Genomic DNA, 20,985 nt, shown 5'->3' with positions numbered 1-20,985 from the left:
TGAGCCGTTAAGCTGACTGTGCGATAATTATCGCACTTGTCAGGTCTTGTATTCTTTGAAATTGTGTGGATGACATTCTGCCGAAAGTCAGATGGTGTACTTACAGTTATGAGAAAGGGAATTATATGGTTTCAGTGTGCAGTTATTGTGAGTCAAGTGTCAGTACCTGCGCCGGCTGGATGAATCGTGCTAATGCGGTAATTGACTGTGAAAGGGAAGAAGTGATTTTGGACGCTGCGGTCAGGAGCGAAGTCGACGGCCTAACTCGTCCCAAAGATGTTCCGTTGGATTCACGCCTTTGGATTCAGGCCAACACCTTGCAGAAACGTTACTGTCTACAAACCATTGCCTCATACATGCTGCTTTATAACACAGCAAACAGTCATGCTGATACAGTCGTCGTCTCCAAACTGTTCCTCTACTGTACAACAATGTAAAACGTGGTCATATCCTTCCTCATTTATTGTTTGTAAAGCATAAAAAGGGGGCCAAGACCCAAGGAACACCCGAAACGTCCCCTTTGAAAAATTATGATTGACAGTGCTGGAAAAAGTCTTACGTTATTTGATTTTCAAACAGCTGAGCAAATCTCAACGTACCCAAACAGTTTTCTCTTTACTTATTCTGATCATCACTAAACTGACACACAATATTTTTAGCGCACCGCAATCTGATTTTCAATAATCCCTACAAAAGAATGGCCCTGACTAACAATAACCTGTCCCTTTCATGAATCACTTACTCACAAAAACCTTCGTTACTCGAACTACTGCAATACAGCGAGCGCCAATACTGCCAGCTAAATAAAAAATTCTACCTACTGACGGCACTAACTACTGATACGCATGGTTAGCAAATGAAAGATTTTGATAGAGAACAAACATTGTATGTATATATATTATAATTTTGTGACATCCAGTTAAACAAATGTCATTTTTTTGACGGACAGATGTCCAGATCGTCCGCTCAAAACTCTGATATCTCTCTCCCCACATCCACCACTGCTGGCGGCTCACGTCCAACTGCCCAACACTACACAAGCAAATATTCCAACAATGAGTCCAACCAGCCACAGACTGCACGCAGCGCAGTCGGCGAGTTTCATACAGAACCCTACGTGGCGTTACCAACATAAAAACCTAAACAGTCTACTTACACACCCTCATACCGTAATATCACCTCCTATTTACTTCACTGTTGGCATTAGATATATGACACGTAATGTTCTACAGGCAATCGGAAAATCTAAACAGGTCCATCGTATCGCCAGAGGATATATCGCGATTCATCATTCCAAATCAATTTGCTTTCAGTCAGTCAATGACCAGTGGTATCGCTCTTTGCACCACCTCAAACATCGCTCAGCGCGGATTACAGAAATGTATGGATTATGAGGAGCAGATCAACCATTCCACACCATTGTTTTCAGCTCCACAAGCACAGTAATTGTAGTAGCTCTTTAGAACTCATGAGTAATTCCTTCCGCTGATTTAATGTAGTTTTTTTACAGCTACCATCCGTAATGCTTGATGGTCCCTGTTCGACAGAAGATGACATCTGTCTGGTCTTGGTTCAGCTGTATTATTTCTACGCGCTTCCACTTCAAAGTCATATCGCCAACAGTGGACTTTGGCACCTTTAGAAAAGCTGAAATGTCCCTGAAAGATTTATTACTAAGGTGACATCCGATGACTAGTCCCCGTTAGAAATTATTGAGCTCTCTTGATCGACCAATTCTGCTGTTACGGTTTCTCCACTGACAGCAAAATGCTCCTGCCTCCTTTTATACTGGCGGGTCTGCTTCTCGTAACAGCTTCTGGTTAGTTCTGCAATACACAGAGATATCCGGTGTCTTCTGGGCAGATTGTGTGTATTCAGCATATGTGCTTCACTTTTAGGTATTAGGGCAAGATCTTCCTAAAATAGTGGGCAGTAAATGGGACTTTGGTTCACTTTCGCTCCAAAAATTTTTTCTTTCAAAATCGTCATAGCTTTTTCGATGGAAATTTTAAACAAATACGATGATAAATGATAAACAGTAACCTCATCTAACTCTTTTCAAGACTTACGGAGGAGATCACTTAAAAGCGTAGCCAAGCAACCATCATCAGCACCCATCTCTGTAAAGGTGAAAACTTCTGAGACTGATAATGGAAGACTGTGTTTTTAGATAAACCTAATCATTTTTCGATTTTAATAACTTTTCCCTTATATTTCTATATCGAAGTTCCACCTCACAGCTGCCGAGATTGATCGTGAGGAGGAACCTAACAAAAATCTAAGTGAATGACATTACAATCCACTCAGCAGCCACATGAATAGATATGCCGGAAGACTATAATATTCGGAGACGTCTGGAGAATCCTTTATCGAGTAGCGGACCTCAGTAATACGATACTTCCCAGTTTTGAAAGAAAGATGTCGCTCATAACAGGGCAATAATTACAGTTGAACGTAAATCTCGTATCTCTTTCAAATTAAATTATGTCTCACCTAACAATTTTTTCTCTGGTTCTTTCTCAGAAGTAAGTACATTTTACATCTCCTAGGAACACAGTGAAACTAAAGAGTGCCGAACCGCAGCGGTAGTCTTTCAGAGCAATCGCATGTCTCTGGGTATTGCCTTTATAGCTAACAGCAAGAATAAGTGTGATGCCCCTTCCTCGACCGTAAGAAGTCGGAAAATCTGAGCCATAAAATGTAATTAATCCAATTAGAGAAGCTATTCTGATGGAGGAAATTGACGTAGTCTCGCTAATAAAGAAAGAGGGCGCCATTTCGTGCAGCTTTTGAGTGGCAAAATTACGACCGCAAGAGATTTGATCTGCGGACACATAAAGCAAATTAGTCCACGTAATTACAGTGCTTGGAAGCCACGGTTTTAATTTGGATCGTCGAGTAAACCGCTTCAGACAGTGACGCAAAAGATATCGCTATATACATAGGATATTTGTAAACAAATTTAAATAAGCTGTTTTTCCTTGCAAGTACTGAAGCGAAGAACTCAAAGCTGATCAGAAAAATTCGCGACGGATTATTTTTAACTATCTTCCTGGAGTTTACTCAAAATGAATTTTGCAACAGCGTCTCACCGACTGAACGGAAAAGACCTGTAAGGAACACATTGTAGATGGTATTGCAGTAGTATCAGAGAAGCTCAACTACACAACAGCTATTTCAGTGGTCAACGACTAACGACAGCAATGCCCCTTCCCGTAGCTTGTTAAGAAAAATGATAAAAAAAGGTTATTTACAAAACTTGGATGGATACAAATCATCCATGTTGTGCGAGAGAGTTCATAGCTTTTTGATTCCTAATTGATTCAGTTCGATGCAGTTAATATTGGTTCAAAATGGCTCTGAGCACTTTGGGACTCAACTGCTGTGGTCATAAGTCCCCTAGAACTTAGAACTAATTAAACCTAACTAACCTAAGGACATCACACACATCCATACCCGAGGCAGGATTCGAACCTGCGACCGTAGCGGTCGTGCGGTTCCAGACTGTAGCGCCTTTAACCGCTCGGCAGTTAATATTGGATGTGAGACACAGAGGTCATGTGACGCATATGATTACGGTCAGAACCAATACATAGTAGAGAACACTTTACTGAAGAAGATGAACCTGTTAAACCCACTTCTTTAACTGTGTCTGTTACAAAGCACATCTGTGGTGATCATCTATGTGCTTCCACTTGCGCTAGTGTACCAAATTTAACCATAGGCGTCCGTCCTAAACACAATTTCGGATGATGTGCAAAACAATATAAAATTTAATCGCTAAACATTTTGCACACAGCCTTGGAACGTTGATGGTACAGATAGCGCATGACCTGAATATTTGGAAAACACCAGCTTGATGAGTTGACCGGCGGACAGCGTTGTAGGTTGCTTTCATTTCAACGTTTCTTGATTTCAGTGTTTTCACCAAAGAGCATTCTATGAAATTCGTTAAGTCCTGCACAGTGTTTAGCTCTATGGAAAAAACGTGAAATGAATACGAGTAACATTTCGTTCCATCGGTATGGTGGCTTTACAAATACTAAGTTCAGTTTACACAGTTTTGGAGAACAAGTCATGGAAATGTAGGCTGGAGCTAAGGAGTGATGTCATCGATCAAAAAGAATGGTCTTCTGTTTAACAGAATTATTTATTTATAAATGTCACAAATGTATTATAATTATAGATATACACTTACAAAATATATGTAATACAAACTAAATCTACGAGGGCGTGCTGAAAAGTAATGCCTCCGAATAATTTTTAATGTGGAAACTCTTAATTTTTATGTAAAACATGTTTTACTAACATTCAAGGTCATTCTTCTTCATGTCTACATATTTATTTTTCTACGTAGTCACTCTGGTGACGAACTTGCTTCTCCCTATGAGAGACCAGTTTGTTGATACCGTCACTGTAGAGTGTTTTATTTTGTTGATGATGCCGCAACCTCACCTCTGCTTCCACCTCTTCTTACTATCAAAGAGATTTAGGTTTCCCGCCATTTCCGTAAATCGCTCCATGTAGATACCAGGATGATTCCTTTGAAAGGACACAGATGTCCTTCCCTATTCTTGAAACATTTCGAGCTTGCGCTTCGTCCCGAAAGACCTCGATGCCGCCGGCCGCTATGGTCAAGCAATTCTATGCTCTTCAGGCCGGAACCACACGACTGCTACGATCGCAAGATCGAATCCTGCCTCGGGCATGGATGTGTGTGATGTTCTTAGGTTTGTTAGGTTTAATTAGTTCTAAGTCTAGGGGACTAATCACCTTAGATGTTAACTACCATAGTGCTTAGAGCCACTTTTGAACCTCAATGCGATGGATGCTAAACATCAATATTCCTTTCTTATTAGCACCCACAGGGAAAAAGAGAAAGCAGCGATCTCATACAAGTACGCAAAAAGTATAATCTGCATCGTATCATGAAATGTAAGACGCTTTGTATCTGTAAATTTATAGATAAGGCTGTAAAGAACTTTTACGAAACATTTGACGTGCAATAATGGTAAAATTAGCAGACTAATTGCAAATCATCTAAATAAGCTACATTTTACATGATATTCTGCAATCTAAATGTCGTTTCAGCATCTCCACAGGATTTAGCAAAAATCGTAAAACGTAAATTCGTATATTTTATGGGTAAAAACGGTTGTCATTATGTCTGTTGAATATGGTGTACGTATCTTAAGGAATTGTCTGCTCCCTATCAAATGTGCACTAAAATTCACTGAAGAAAATTCGTCTTAATTCTGCGTTTGGGTATATAGAAAAAAATGTAAATACAATATTTCGAAGTTGGTTTCTTACACTTTCACTATTCTAAATGTTGCAACGATAACCGTCTCGTTAATAATGAGAATTTCGTATAGATTAGTTGAACTGTAGTGTTGGATATGATGTAATGCGGTACGCAGATTAATAGCTGAAAATAGTAATTTTGTTTCAGCTGTAAATGTGAAGACTGTCGTCTCTACTTAGTTGTTGTTGTGGTCTTCAGTCAAGAGACTGGTTCGATGCAGCTCTCCATGCTACTCTATCCTGTGCGCTTCTTCATCTCCCAGTACGTACTGCAACCTACATCCTTCTCAATCTTTTTAGTGTATTCATCTCGTGGTCTCCCTCTACGATTTTTACCCTCCAAACTGCCTTTCAATACTAAATTGGTGATCTCTTCATGCCTCAGAGTATGTCCTACCAACCGATCCCTTCTTCTAGTCTAGTTGTGCCACAAATTTCTCTTCTCCCCAATTCTGTTCAAACCCTCCTCATTAGATATGTGATCTACCCATCTAAGCTTCAGCATTCTTCTGTAGCACCACATTTCGAGAGCTTCTATTCTCTTCTTGTCTAAACTATTTGTCGCCCACGTGTCACTTCCATACACGACTACGCTCCATACAAACACTTTCAGAAACGACTTCCTGACACTTAAATCTATATTCTATGTTAACAAATTTCTCTTCTTCAGAAACGCTTTCCTTGCCATTTCCAGTCTAAATTTTATATCCTCCCTACTTCGACCATCATCAGTTATTTTACTCTCCAAACAACAAAAGTCATTTACTACTTTAAGCGTCTCATATCCTCATCTAATTCCCTCAGCATCACCCGGTTTATTTCGACTACATTCCATTATCCTCTTTTTGCCTTTGTTGATGTTCATCTTATATCCTCCTTTCAAGACACTGTCCATTCCGTTCAGCTGCTCTTCCAGGTCCTTTGCTGTCTCTGACAGAATTACAATGTCATCGGCAAACGTCAGAGTTTTTATTTCTTCTCCATGGATTTTAATTCCTACTCTGAATTTTTCTTTTGTTTCCTTTACTGCTTGCTCAATATACAGATTGAATAATATCGGGGATAGGCTACAACTCTGTCTCACTCCCCCACAACGCAAAGACAGCGATTCGGACTTATCCCACCTGTCATGTGAGTTAGGAAACAGAATATTAGGACTTAACGACCCGTCGCCACGAACAGTGGGACGCGTTTTGGTTAAGGATGAACAGGGAAGGGAATCAGGGGTGTACTTTTGTTGTATATCTTTTTTTAGCACTTGTTAATTTTTAGCGTACAGCGTTATTTTGGGTGCTCGCTTGTATACTCGGGCTGGTATTGTGATTATTTTCTAGATTGGTGCCCCACTTGTCTATCACCAGCGCCGAATTAGATTATTGTTCCAGAATACCGCATCTGCTTAGAATAATTTTTATCATTATTATTTTGAACTGTGCCAGCGTTCTCGCTACCCGCGCACAGTGCACCGTGTTCGATTCCCGGCGGGGTCAGGGATTTTCCCTGCCTCGAGATGACTGGGTGTTGTTGTGCCGTCTTCATCATCATCATTAGTCCCCATTACGGTCGGAGGAAGGCAATGGCAAACCACCTCCACTAGGACCTTGCCTAGTAGGCGGTGCGGGTCTCCCGCATCGTCCCCTACGCTCCTCGGAGTATGGGACCTCATCAGCATCAGTTTCATGTACTTTTTGTATTGTTTACTTCTTGATGTAAATTGTCAAGGATATCTCTTCATGTCGTTTAATCTTTTGTGTTATAATTTTTGATTGTCAATAAAGGTTATTTCAAATCGCACAAAGCCCTGCCCGAACCCCACTTCACTCAAAAGCTGCCCTACAGGGACCACAACCAAGATGAACTGATGAAAAACATCGAAGCAATGCCGAGGCGTGCTGCTAGAGTTGCCGGTATGCTCGATCAACATGCGAGTGTTTACGAAATGCTATGTGGAATGGAAGCCCTGGAAGGAAGAAGACGTTCCTTTCAAGAAACACTATTGAGAAAATTAGCCCGTATTTACGACAGACGGCAGACAGGTTCTATTATGACGAGCGTAAGTCTAGTGCTAGGATTGCGAAGGCAACGTAAAAGAAAGGCTTGATGCGGGAATATATAGACAGTTATTAGACCCATCTCCATTTGCGAGTAGAACAGGACAGGGAATATCTAGGCGTGGTAGATGGTACCGTCCGCCATGCTCCATGTAGTCGATATGTCGATATAGATAAGGAACTACTCTGCGCCCCCGACACTCGTTGGGTAGGGAAATTGCACCTCCCGAGGGTGCCGTGAGCTTCCAGATATTTTATTATCTGGGAGGCACAATAGAATTCCGAGGTGAAGTACATCAGTTCTTCTGTCGAGTGGCTACTCTAGCCATTATTTATGACAAAACTGTAAATGACCAACAAACTAATTAAACTGATCTTTGTGAGGAACCCAAGGCTCCAGTGATCATGGTTTGCATCTGTCTTCCTTCGAGGCGTATGATGATTCTACCTCTCGTAAACAGTTATTTATTATTCGTCTATTAGTTTCATCCTGCGCTGACATCAGTGACAATGAGGTTCTTCAACCTTTGATTAGTGCAATAAACTACAAAAAAATGTAACTGAAAATACAAAAGCAATGAGGCACTGATGTGTATGATGATCATGCCTGTAAGTATAGTGGCAATTTGTGCTTCTAGTAATATTTCCCTCCCATGAACCATGGACCTTGCCATTGGTGGGGAGGCTTGCGTGCCTCAGCGATACAGATAGCCGTACCGTAGGTACAACCACAAAGGAGGGGTATCTGTTGAGAGGCCAGACAAACGTGTGGTTCCTGAAGAGGGGCAGCAGCCTTTTCAGTAGTTGCAGGGGCAACAGTCTGGATGATTGACTGATCTGGCCTTGTAACAATAACCAAAACGGCCTTGCTGTGCTGGTACTGCGAACGGCTGAAAGCAAGGGGAAACTACGGCCGAAATTTTTCCCGAGGGCATGCAGCTTTACTGTATGATTAAATGATGATGGCGTCTTCTTGGGTAAAATATTCCGGAGGTAAAATAGTCCCCCATTCGGATCTCCGGGCGGGGACTACTCAAGAGGATGTCGTTATCAGGAGAAAGAAAACTGGCGCTCTAAGGATCGGAGCGTGGAATGTCAGATCCGTTAATCGGGCAGGTAGGTTAGAAAATTTAAAAAGGGAAATGGACAGGTTAAAGTTAGATATAGTGGGAATTAGTGAAGTTCGGTGGCAGGAGGAACAAGACTTTTGGTCAGGTGAATACAGGGTTATAAATACAAAGTCAAATAGGGGTAATGCAAGAGTAGGTTTAATAATGAATAGGAAAATAGGAATGCGGGTAAGCTACTACAAACAGCATAGTGAACGCATTATTGTGGCCAAGATAGATACGAAGCCCACACCTACTACAGTAGTACAAGTTTATATGCCAACTAGCTCTGCAGATGACGAAGAAATTGAAGAAATGTATGATGAAATAAAAGAAATTATTCAGATAGTGAAGGGAGACGAAAATTTAATAGTCATGGGTGACTGGAATTCGAGTGTAGGAAATGGGAGAGAAGGAAACGTAGTAGGTGAATACGGATTGGGTCTAAGAAATGAAAGAGGAAGCCGCCTGGTAGAATTTGCACAGAGCACAATTTAATCATAGCTAACACTTGGTTTAAGAATCATGATAGAAGGTTGTATACATGGAAGAACCCTGGAGATACTAAAAGGTATCAGATATATTATATAATGGTAAGACAGAGATTTAGGAACCAGGTTTTAAATTGTAAGACATTTCCAGGGGCAGATGTGGACTCTGACCACAATCTATTGGTTATGACCTGATTAAAACTGAAGAAACTGCAAAAAGGTGGGAATTTAAGGAGATGGGACCTGGATAAACTGAAAGAACCAGAGGTTGTACAGAGTTTCAGGGAGAGCATAAGGTAACAATTGACAGGAATGGGGGAAAGAAATACAGTAGAAGAAGAGTGGGTAGCTTTGAGGGATGAAGTAGTGAAGGCAGCAGAGGATCAAGTAGGTAAAAAGACGAGGGCTAGTAGAAATCCTTGGGTTACAGAAGAAATAATGAATTTAATTGATGAAAGGAGAAAATATAAAAATGCAGTAAATGAAGCAGGCAAAAAGGAATACAAACGTCTCAAAAATGAGATCGACAGGAAGTGCAGAATGGCTAAGCAGGGATGGCTAGAGGACAAATGTAAAGATGTAGAGGCTTATCTCACTAGGGGTAAGATAGATACTGCCTACAGGAAAATTAAAGAGACCTTTGGAGATAAGAGAACCACTTGTATGAACATCAAGAGCTCAGATGGGAACCCAGTTCTAAGCAAAGAAGGGAAAGCAGAAAGATGGAAGGAGTATATAGAGGGTCTATACAAGGGCGATGTACCTGAGGACAATATTATGGAAATGGAAGAGGATGTAGATGAAGATGAAATGGGAGATACGATACTGCGTGAAGAGTTTGACAGAGCACTGAAAGAACTGAGTCGAAACAAGGCCCCCGGAGTAGACAACATTCCAGTAGAACTACTGACGGCCTTGGGAGAGCCAGTTCTGACAAAACTCTACTATCTGGTGAGCAAGATGTATGAAACAGGCGAAATACCCTCAGACTTCAAGAAGAATATAATCATTCCAATCCCAAAGAAAGCAGGTGTTGACAGATGTGAAAATTACCGAACTATCAGTTTAATAAGCCACAGCTGCAAAATACTAACACGAATTCTTTACAGACGAATGGAAAAACTAGTAGAAGCCGACCTCGGGGACGATCAGTTTGGATTCCGTAGAAATACGGGAACACTTGAGGCAATACTGACCTTACGTCTTATCTTAGAAGAAAGATTAAGGAAAAGCAAACCTACGTTTCTATTATTCGTAGACTTAGAGAAAGCTTTTGACAATGTTGACTGGAATACTCTCTTTCAAATTCTAAAGGTGGCAGGGGTAAAATACAGGGAGCGAAAGGCTATTTACAATTTGTACAGAAACCAGATGGCAGTTATAAGAGTCGAGGAGCATGAGAGGGAAGCAGCGGTTGGGAAGGGAGTGAGACAGGGTTGTAGCCGCTCCCCAATGTTATTCAATCTGTATATTGAGCAAGCAGTAAAGGAAACAAAAGAAAAATTTGGAGTAGGTATTAAAATCCATGGAGAAGAAATAAAAACTTTGAGGTTCGCCGATGACATTGTAATTCTGTCAGAGACAGCAAAGGACTTGGAAGAGCAGTTGAACGGAATGGATGATGTCTTGAAGGGAGGATATAAGATGAACATCAACAAAAACAAAACGCGGATAATGGAATGTAGTCGAATTAAGTCGGGTGATGCTGAGGGTATTAGATTAGGAAATGAGACACTTAAAGTAGTAAAGGAGTTTTGCTATTTGGGGAGCAAAATAACTGATGATGGTCGATGTAGAGAGGATATAAAATGTAGACTCGCAATGGCAAGGAAAGCGTTTCTGAAGAAGATAAATTTGTTAACATCGAGTATATATTTAAGTGTCAGGAAGTCATTTCTGAAAGTATTTTTATGGAGTGTAGCCATGTATGGAAGTGAAACATGGACGGTAAATAGTTTGGACAAGAAGAGAATAGAAGCTTTTGAAATGTGGTGCTACAGAAGAATGCTGAAGATTAGATGGGTAGATCACATAACTAATGAGGAGGTATTGAATAGGATTGGGGAGAAGAGGAGTTTGTGGCACAACTTGACCAGAAGAAGGGATCGTTTGGTAGGACATGTTCTGAGGCATCAAGGGATCACCAATTTAGTATTGGAAGGCAGCGTGGAGGGTAAAAATCGTAGGGGGAGACGAAGAGATGAATACACTAAGCAGATTCAGAAGGATGTAGGTTGCAGTAGGTACTGGGAGATGAAGAAGCTTGCACAGGATAGAGTAGCATGGAGAGCTGCATCAAACCAGTCTCAGGACTGAAGACAACAACAACAACAACAACAGTAATATTTCCTAGATGAGGGATGAAATTTGGAAGGAAATTATATGAGAAAGTACATATATCATTCAGCCATTTTGCCTCATTTTCCCTGCACTTCCTGTTTATTTTATTCTTAATTGATTTGTACTACTGTATTTCCCAATAACAATGAACATTTTTGTACTTCCTTCTTTCAGCAATAAACTGAAATATTTCTTCCGTTAGCCATGGTTTCTTCGCAGTTCTCTTCTTTGTAACTATGTTTTTTTTTTCAAACATAAGTGACTGGTCTTTTTAAATATGTATATTCCTCTTCAACTGAACTGCCTACTGAGCTATTCCTTATTGCAGTGCCTATAGCCTCAGAGATTTTCATACGTACCTCTTCGTTACTCAGTACTTTTGTACCCCATTTCTTTGTGCATTCATTTTTCGTGAGTTAGTCTCTTAACTTCAGCCTACTCTTCATCACTACTAAATAGCGATCTGTGTCTATATCTGCTCTTGCGTACGTCTTACAGTCCAGCATCTGCTTTCGGAATCTCTGCATGACACTATGCCTACCTGTATGGGAAGAAAAACCGAAGAGAGATACGGAAATAGCATTCTGTAATATCATGATTTCGAAAGACATTGAGTTCTATAACTTCCTGACACTTTAATACTGTATAATAGTCCTGCTAGATCTCCTGTGAAGTTCGGAAACTTGGAGAGAGATACTGGTAAAAGAGAAATTGCTATCGCGGGTCGTGAGTCGGGCTTGGGTAGCTCATTCGGTAAGAGCTTTGCTAGCGAAAGGAAAGGTACAGGAATGGACTCTTGCCTGTCCCACACACGATAACTGTGGGACAGCTACAATCTGACAGGAAGATTCAAAACAGCACACGCTCCACTGAAGAGTTCCTAGCAAATGGAACACATCATGTCATTCTTATCGGATAGAAATCTACATATACAAAAGTTAACTTCTAACGGATCTCGGGGAGTGTTATTGGGTCGTGCACGTGTCGGAATCGATTCATGCCGCTGATTAAACTTCTTTGCTCGGCGTTTCCAGAGGCGTTTCGCGAGTGGGCACGGAATCGCTCGCCGAGTTCGCTAAACAACATACGCCCTACTTCCTGAGCGGAATGTTTGTCTGATGTTCGGTTTAGTGATTTCGGTGGCTCGACCAGGACGGAGATCCGATTCTTCATGTTACCGGCGCCTTTGGGAACATTGTACATACGGCGTTTAAAGAATCTTGGCTTTCCCCTGCCTTGGTTGAGGGCTTGCATCTGCGTGGTCGGCGGGTTTCTAATTTTTGCTGCCTTGGTTGTGGATGATGTGCTGTCGGGATTAACTGACAGCCAAACACAGACGCACCAAGAAAATGGTGAGCACATCGGTTACGTATTGCTAAACGGCCTAAAAGGCTCTTGGCGTTTGCGAAACCCCATGAACATTGAACGAAAGTGAGGCTAGATTCTCGCGTATAACGCCACTTTCCTTCCTTCGATGAGGGTTAAATTTGGTGTAGAATTTTGTGTGGGTCATCATCCTGCATTAATAATTCAAGCCGCAGTTCGTCTGAGCCTACTTGTACTGGTCAAACAGTCTTTTATGTTTTAATGCTGATTGTTTTGTGAAAATCTCACTTGTATGTTCATCTATTTACAAGAAAATAATTTTTTTGACTTATGTGATTTAATTCAACAGCCAAAGTGTTGAACAGCCAATCCTATTGCACTGTTTGTTTTCCTTCAGATAGCTACAGTAATATCTTTAATTGAAGGTTACTGTGGCAAGGTATGCACATTTGAATTGTTTAGTTAAAGTTGAAAGGGCTTTGTCGTGCGGTTCTAGGCGCGTCAGTCTGGAACCGCGTGACCGCTACGGTCGCAGGTTCGAATCCTGCCTCTGGCATGGATGTGTGTGATCTCCTTAGGTTAGTTAAGTTTAAGTAGTTTAAGTTCTAGGGGACTGATGACCACAGATGTTGAGTCCCATAGTGCTCAGAGCCATCTGAACCATTTTGAAAGGTCTTTGTAAGAACATCTTGCTTAGGCGATGACAAACAGCATGAACATACTTTAAAAAATGCATAACACTATGCTACCTGTAATAATGTTATTTTATTTTGCTACCGGTTTAGGTTCCGAACCATCATCAACGGCAGGGAAGTTGGTATAGATGTATGACATGTGATACATCTGCAGTAATTTTGCTGCCGCTGTTGATGGTTCAGGCCCTGTAAGATCTCGTGGCGTGCGATTTTGTGGTTATCTGGTTTTAATATTACTCTGTCTCTCTTTTAGGTTTCAATGGACCGAGCGTTGCCCCAGCAAGTCCAAGGTGGTAGCCATATGTGAAAGCTCCATTTGTTTTTAGATATTTTCTGATTTTTTTTTTTTTTTTTTTTTTTTTTTTTTGAAACTTGTGAACTTGTTAGCATTGATTATCTTACTACTTATCTTATCTGCAGGACATGTCTACAAACTTTACATTTTTTGATAAATGTTGTCTCACTGCCGTTAGTATTAACGATTTCATAGTGGCTGTTATAAAGCCCCTTTTCACTTGTTTATTTCCTTGATTTCAAAATGGCGTTGGATCAAAAAATTATTTATAATCTTTTTTTCGGCACAGCAGATAACCATTTCTAGATCCAAGCTACCGATCATTTCAGTTACAGGTGTATTACTTTTTGCAATGTAAATTAATGACCTATTTGACACTGTCGGCAGTTTCAGGAGGCTTTTAGCAAGTGGTGCTGTTGCATACAGACTAGTCGTAACGCTACAAAATTGTAGAAAAATGTATAACGACATACAATGGGTCCAGGTGTTGGCACTTAACCATCGACATTAACAAATGTAAAGTACTGCGCATAAACAGGCAGAAAGCATAATTACCGTATGATTACACGATTGTGGAACAACCGCTGGGAGCAGTCATATTCATTAAATATCTAGGACTATACGTACGGAGATATTTGAAATGGAACCACCACACAAAAGCAACGGCAGCTAAGGCAGATGCCAGATTGAGATTCATGAAAGAATACTCAGAAACTGTAGTCCACCCACAAAGAAGGTAGCTTGCTTAGATTCGAAACAGGGTAGATAGAGCAAACACAGTAGATCCAAACACGAGCAGCGTGTTGCGCTAGAGGTTCATCTAACAAGCGTCACTAAAGCTTCGAGTACTACGGCGTGGTCTACAGTTAAAAATTCCGGGAGCGTACGTTTCCTAGAAGAATCTTTATGGGACTAGAAAATAACTGCCACCCCTCTGCAGAATTAAAGTTTCATTAGCCCTTTAGCACGGTTTCGACAAATGTAAATTTTTCTTCTTCAGAAGGAAACTGGACCTGTTTTCAACATTCTCAAACTAACATTCATATATTTCAATGTAGCTTTGCCAACCGGGGCAGGCATAAATTTTGAAATTTTAAACATGGCTGCGCTTCAGTAACGGTACACACAGAAACTTCATAGGACTGGAAAATAACAACCAACACATTCCGGAATTAAAATTTTATTAACTCTTCACCATGGTTAGACAAATATAAATTAATTCAAATGGTTCAAATGGCTCTGAGCACTATGGGACTTAACATCTGTGGTCATCAGTCCCCTAGAACTTAGAACTACTTAAACCTAACTAACCTAAGGACATCACACACATCCATGCCCGAGGCAGGATTCGAACCTGCGTCCGTAGCAGTCGCGCGGTTCCGGACTGAGCGCCTAGAACCGCTAGACCACCGCGGCCGGCTATAAATTAGTCTTCTTTCCAAAATACAGCAATGTTTAAAATTTTAAAATTTGTGCCTGTCCAGGCATCCACAGCTACGGCTAAATATACGGAAATTAAGTTGAAAATAATAAGAAACAGGGCTATTTTCCTTCTGGAGAAGACAAATTTATATTTGTCGAACCTGTAGTAAGGGGTCAATAAACCTTTAATTCTGCAACAGGTTGGCTGTTGTTTTCGCATTCTAGCAAGTTTCTACGTGCGCCGCTGCTGAAGCGCGGCCATGTTTCAAATTTTAAAAGTTCTTAAAGCGCCTGCCAGTTTTATTGCTTCCTTCCACATATATATCGCAAAAATGATTGTGAGTGGCGTGGGGGTTGCTATTCTGCCATTCTGTGCAACGGATTAATCTGAGATGTACCCTTTACCCTGTGGCTACTGCAAGATGCAATTTCCACCCCCACACTACTAGAGAAGTCAGATAGACGCTCCTACCGTTCGAAAGAGAAATGCCTGAAAAACTTTCAGCAATAAATATCTTCTGGAGTCGTCCGCTGTAAGGAAATGACACAAATATTGACAAAATTTTTTACATAACTAGTGGGATACTTGGGTACTGGAGTAGTGCTAGTTAGTGTAAGGAAAACAGAAACTAACGAAAATTATTATTTATTTTGCTAAAATTCTGAGAAATCACAGTGGCACTTTTAGTTATGAACTGAACATGTTATTTCCGAGTTCTTTTTGGAATGTGAAGTTACCTCTTAAGGGTAGGATTCGCTAATGAAATTTCTATACAAAGTTCAAGACTGTTATTAACTCAGCAGAATGGGTGAGAGCCGCACCTACTCAACTTGAATAATTATCCTTTAGAATGTTGCTAGGTATGGTCGAGGATGTCGCCTGTGAAATGCAGTGAAGTGTACTGTTGTGGAGGGAATATGGGGCTCGCAAGAGCTGTAGCGCACAATACCGTAAGCTGCGATGACTGCTGTCTGCGCCGCTCGCTGCTGACAAATAAGATAACTCTCTTTCTATCTGGATTGACCTTCGCCAATCAAACTCTCCCTACACCTTCATGAAGTCAAGGACTCCTATTCGCCCCTAGTTTAACTATTGGCGTGTTACACCGGTCAGATAACCAGTCCACCATGATGCCACTCAAAAATTCGCTCGCAGGCGTTTAACTATGACTGTCCGTTGACACTGCACAATAAGTGTGGTGGCCAACACAGTGAACAATGCTTAATCGCAAGGACTCAATATAGAGTCACACTCCGATTCGCTCTCGACAGAGGTGCTCTCCCAGTGAAGTACCAAGGAGAGACTTGTTCCTCGCTCTTTGAGTACACGTACGAGCGCGCGCGCTCTCGTTACGTAATCTCGCTCCAAGAGCGACAACGGAACGGCCCCTCTCCACGCCAGTCGTGAGGGGGTATATCTTTCGGTCTCTTCCATTACTCCTTCAGCTCAAGGCGTCAGAAATATCGTCTGCCAATCAGCATTGCTCTTCTAAAACGGGAGAATGATGTTTCGTTTAAGGCGACCAATCGGGAAATCAGTAGCATCGGCGTTTGGCGTTTGCTGTCTCCCTGTGAAAATCTCTGAAACTGCGTGCTATGTCGTAAAGAATGCGCAGGCTGGGCGCTCCCACACAATGTAGCGGAATTTGCTTTTAAGCCGAACACGGGGTCGTCCTTTCACTTGGGCAAACGCTGTCACCTGCCTACGTAGAGACGTTGGGACCAGCCTCCGAACTAAAAGCCCCAGCGACCATCGTGTCTTGAATGTGTGTGTGTGTGGCCCAGCCTCGATTATTTCAATCTCGGTGCGCATTTGCGATTTATTAGTTATTTGCATATCGTTTACATGAATTCATACAACATTGACTTTATCTTATCGAGTTTGGGTTCGAATGAAGCGCCTTGATGTGCGGAATATGGTTGCAAGGGCGGAATATGTAAGCAATGAAGGTCAGGAGACCACGACGTCTTACAGGATGTGAAGGAAAAACTAGAAAACTTCGAACTCAAACGAACGTTTAACAGCATTCTTTCTTCCGGCAGGTCATCCGCTACAAAAATAGGAAAGAGAGGAGTGAGAATGTTGCATAGAAGACACTCTGTCACACACAGTAAGTTAGCTGGCATAGTGTTTGTCCTGCCATTTCCGCAAGAGAGATTCTGTGTACTTTGGAAAGTATGGGAGCGGTACCAGAATAGTGACGCTGCGTGAGCTATTGGTGAATTGTGGCTGGATAACTCAGTTGGTAAGCGCAGTGACTGCGAAAGGCTTGGTTCCTTTTTAATAACTTTCAGATGTCATGACCACACTTTCATTATTTCCAAAATTATTTACGGAAAACAATTTTGTGGTCATAAAACCACGGAATATCTTTTGCAAGTCCTAAACCTACTGACTTCCCACCCCAACTTATTTGTATAATTTTTAATTTTTATTATTTTTTTTATCAACTGTCATACGTAAATTTGCAGCTTATGGTTCGTTATATACTAACAGCTCTTTCTGCAAAAGTTATCTGTGATTCCTAGAAACAGATTATGACATGTAACATAAGTAAAAGGGAACAAGCCGTGTAAGGTAGCACAAATGCCACTGCACCACCAGCAGTAATATTGCCCTGGTTTTTGCATGATTGTATTTTGGATGGAGTTTTAGTTAAACTGATATGTGTGGGTGTTAAGGAACTTTAATTAGATTAGGCAATCTGGAATGGTTGCCATATACTGTTGCTGGAACTGTTGTATGGCATTCCAAGTTTGCGCCGTCTCAAATTGTTTGAATTTCTTGTATGGCGCTTATGTACTTGCTCCCATTGGCGGAAATGGCAATGCGTGAGCTCCATCTGTTCTTCATTAGTAAGTGCTACATGTCTCAACATTACTGAAAATTCTTAGAAAATGGTATTTAACAACTTTTATTCATCTAGCAATTTATACGCTGTGTGCTGCTAAAAACTGTTTGTTAACAAACAGTGGGCATCATGTCACCTAGCGTCACTCAGCAGCCTCTTCCAATGTATTAGTTTTGACCATTCAAAAGATCTGATATGCATTATTTTGTAAAGAAATTCCTTTTTCTAAAACCGTGTAAAGTGATGTCGATAAATTGTTTACCGATCAACTCGTGTTATAAAACGTAATGTTGGAAACGTAGTTATAAACAAACAAATGCCGCCTGTACCACGTATCCAAGCGCCACCTCGCGGTTTAATCCCTCGGTTTCCAATGGGTCTCTTGGTAGCAGTTTGTTCTTGTCTCGAGAATGAGAATATTGACGAGGTACTATGCATATATGGGACAATTTTATATGACTTTCGTAACATTGTTAAATTTGAAAGCCATATTCTGCTCACTATAGATTTGTTTTTGGAGAGGGTTCGCTTTGAGCAAAACACAATTTCTTATTTATTCCCCAGACATGTTTCGTTGAAGTTACAGAATCAATCAATGGGTTTTATGTTATCTTCTATAAAAAAGGAAAAAGTTTTTTACTGCTAGTACATATACAAATTTGAGTTTTTAAAGACAGTATTTACATATCTGAAAAATAGACAAAATTTTCCAGACTGATATTTTCACTCTGCAGCGGAGTGTGCGCTGATACAAAAATTCCTGGCAGATTAAAAATATGTGCCTGACCGAGACTCGAACTTGGGACCTCCACCTAACTCAGGCAAGCGCTCTACCGACCTTTTTTTTTTTTTTTTTTTGACTTTGTGCCGGACCGAGTCTCAAACTCGGGACCTGTGCCTTCGCGGGCAAGTGCTCTACCAACTCTTTTTTTAAATTTCTTTTTTAAGAGTGTTCAGTTATGAGTAGGTGGAGACAAGGCGGGCAGGGGTCGGAACCCGAGGCCTGGCCGCGATGTCTCCCCCTCCCGTCCCTGAATCACTCCCTCAAAGTAGTTTTTTGATTTATTTTTATTTTATTTTATTATTTTTATTGTGTTTTTTTTATCAGGAACAGGGTAAATAAACATAAGATCTTTATTGGTACAAACTTAAATACTACAGAAATGCCATCCTTCCGGCGAAAATAACATTATACTCGTACAAGGCGAGCAATTTTTTTTATTTATGAACAAGTTATAGCAAAAAATAATAATAATACTGATGTAAGCTGAGAGGTGTGAAGCAATATACTGTGGAGTGAGGGAAAAACCAGTGTTTTCTGGTATAGTGCATAAAAGAAAGGAGGCGCGTGTCCATGCGCCTACTCCACTGTGGGTTACACTGTAGAAAGTAGCGTGGGGGGGGTCTCTGATGTCAGCAGGGGGGGGGGGGGGTGGCGGGCGGAAGTGCTGTCGGCGTGTGGCACCATCCAACTGAGCGGGGGTGACGTAAAGATCGCATGTAGGTAATTGGCGAAGAAGGCGCGGTAGCGCGGTCGGTTTTCGACTTCACTGTGGGCGGTTTGTAAGTACTGTCAGAAATCAAGGCGTGATTCGTCGCTATCATTATACATGTAGGTGATCGTCCATCCCTTGACCCATACAATCGCATAATTTTTGGTGGCGGGGAAATAAGTATTCTCAGGATGGATAAAATTCCATGGGTCAATCGAGTTCGCCGGAACGCGGAGGTAACAGGCAACGAACTGTCAGGCAAGTTTCCAGACGTCACTGGTGGCAGCACAAGTCAGTTGATGGACATCGTCATCCACGAGGTGGCAAATGGAACAAAGTGGAGAGTCCTTTAGTCCGATGGCGTGAAGACGATGATTTGTGGCGAATTTTTCATTTGCGACTTGGTACCATGTTGCCTCGACGTTGGAGGGAAGAAAAGGCTGGTGGATGTGACGCCAAACCGTGGGCCACCGCGTGGACGGATGTCTCAGTTCGATATTGTTGCTGGATATGGAACGAAGGAGTGGGGCGTAAAAGTCTTTAGGTCGGTAAGTGTGTGTGAGCATAACTGAAGTCGACGATGAAATCAGAAATGTGCGTCAGATGGTGCTTGATGTGTCCGACAGGTACTGGTGGTGTTATGGTCGCGGGCACAAGAATTTCCAGCAAGCTGCGAGTAAGGGAGGTGCCCCCGTGCCACTGCTTGTGCATGGTGGACATGTACAAGGACGCCACGCGCAGTCGCACATTGACAAGGCCGAGGCCCCCCGCTCGCGGGGGAAGGGTGAGCATGTCGTAGCGGACCTTAAAGAGCGTACCGGCCGTAAGGAAGTATCCGAGGGCAGCCTGGAGGCTGCGTCCAATAGTTGATGGCAGCGGGAGGACTTGTGCAATGTGGACCATTCTGGACGCCACATGTTGATTCAGGTATTGGACACGTTGTAAAGAATCGAGTCGTCGGAGAAGATTTTGTCGCACCGTCGTGCGGATAGTTTGGAGTGCACGCCGAAAATTGATGTCAGCGGAACAGCACACGGTGGAGGTGAAAACGATACCAAGGTATCGTAGTTTCTGTACACACGGGAGAGGTGCTAAGTCTTGTGAGAGGCAGCGTCCAATGGGCATCGCCGCGGATTTAGCCACATTCATGTTACTGCCCGCTGCAGTGCCGTACGTTGATATCAAATCAAGTGCCGTATGTGTTTCACTCCGAGAACGTATCAAGAGGAGGAGGTCGTCCGCATACGCACGACATCGAAAACTGTGCTGTCGCAGAGTAAGACCAGAAAGGTGGCTCGTCAGACTCCCGATGAGTGGCTCCAGGCTTATGGCATAGAGTAGGGTCGAAAGTGGGCAGCCTTGCCGTACGGAACGCCGGATCGCCACTGGTCCCGCCACACGGCCATTAACCTGAATCAGCGATTCGGCGGTGCCGTACAGGCGCCGGATCACGTCGATAAAGGCTGGTGGAAAACCATGCGGTTCATCACTGAGAACAGAAAAAGATGCCACATTTTGTCGAATGCGCTGTCAAAATCAATGGCAACCACTGCGGCGCGGAGGCTGCACGCCGCTGCCAGTGCAATTAAATCGCGACATTCTCCTGT

Source organism: Schistocerca cancellata, chromosome 5 (assembly GCF_023864275.1).
Source record: "Schistocerca cancellata isolate TAMUIC-IGC-003103 chromosome 5, iqSchCanc2.1, whole genome shotgun sequence".
NCBI lineage: Eukaryota > Metazoa > Arthropoda > Insecta > Orthoptera > Acrididae > Schistocerca > Schistocerca cancellata.
The sequence above is the reverse complement of the archived record's forward strand: the minus strand, read 5'-3'. Positions refer to the sequence as shown.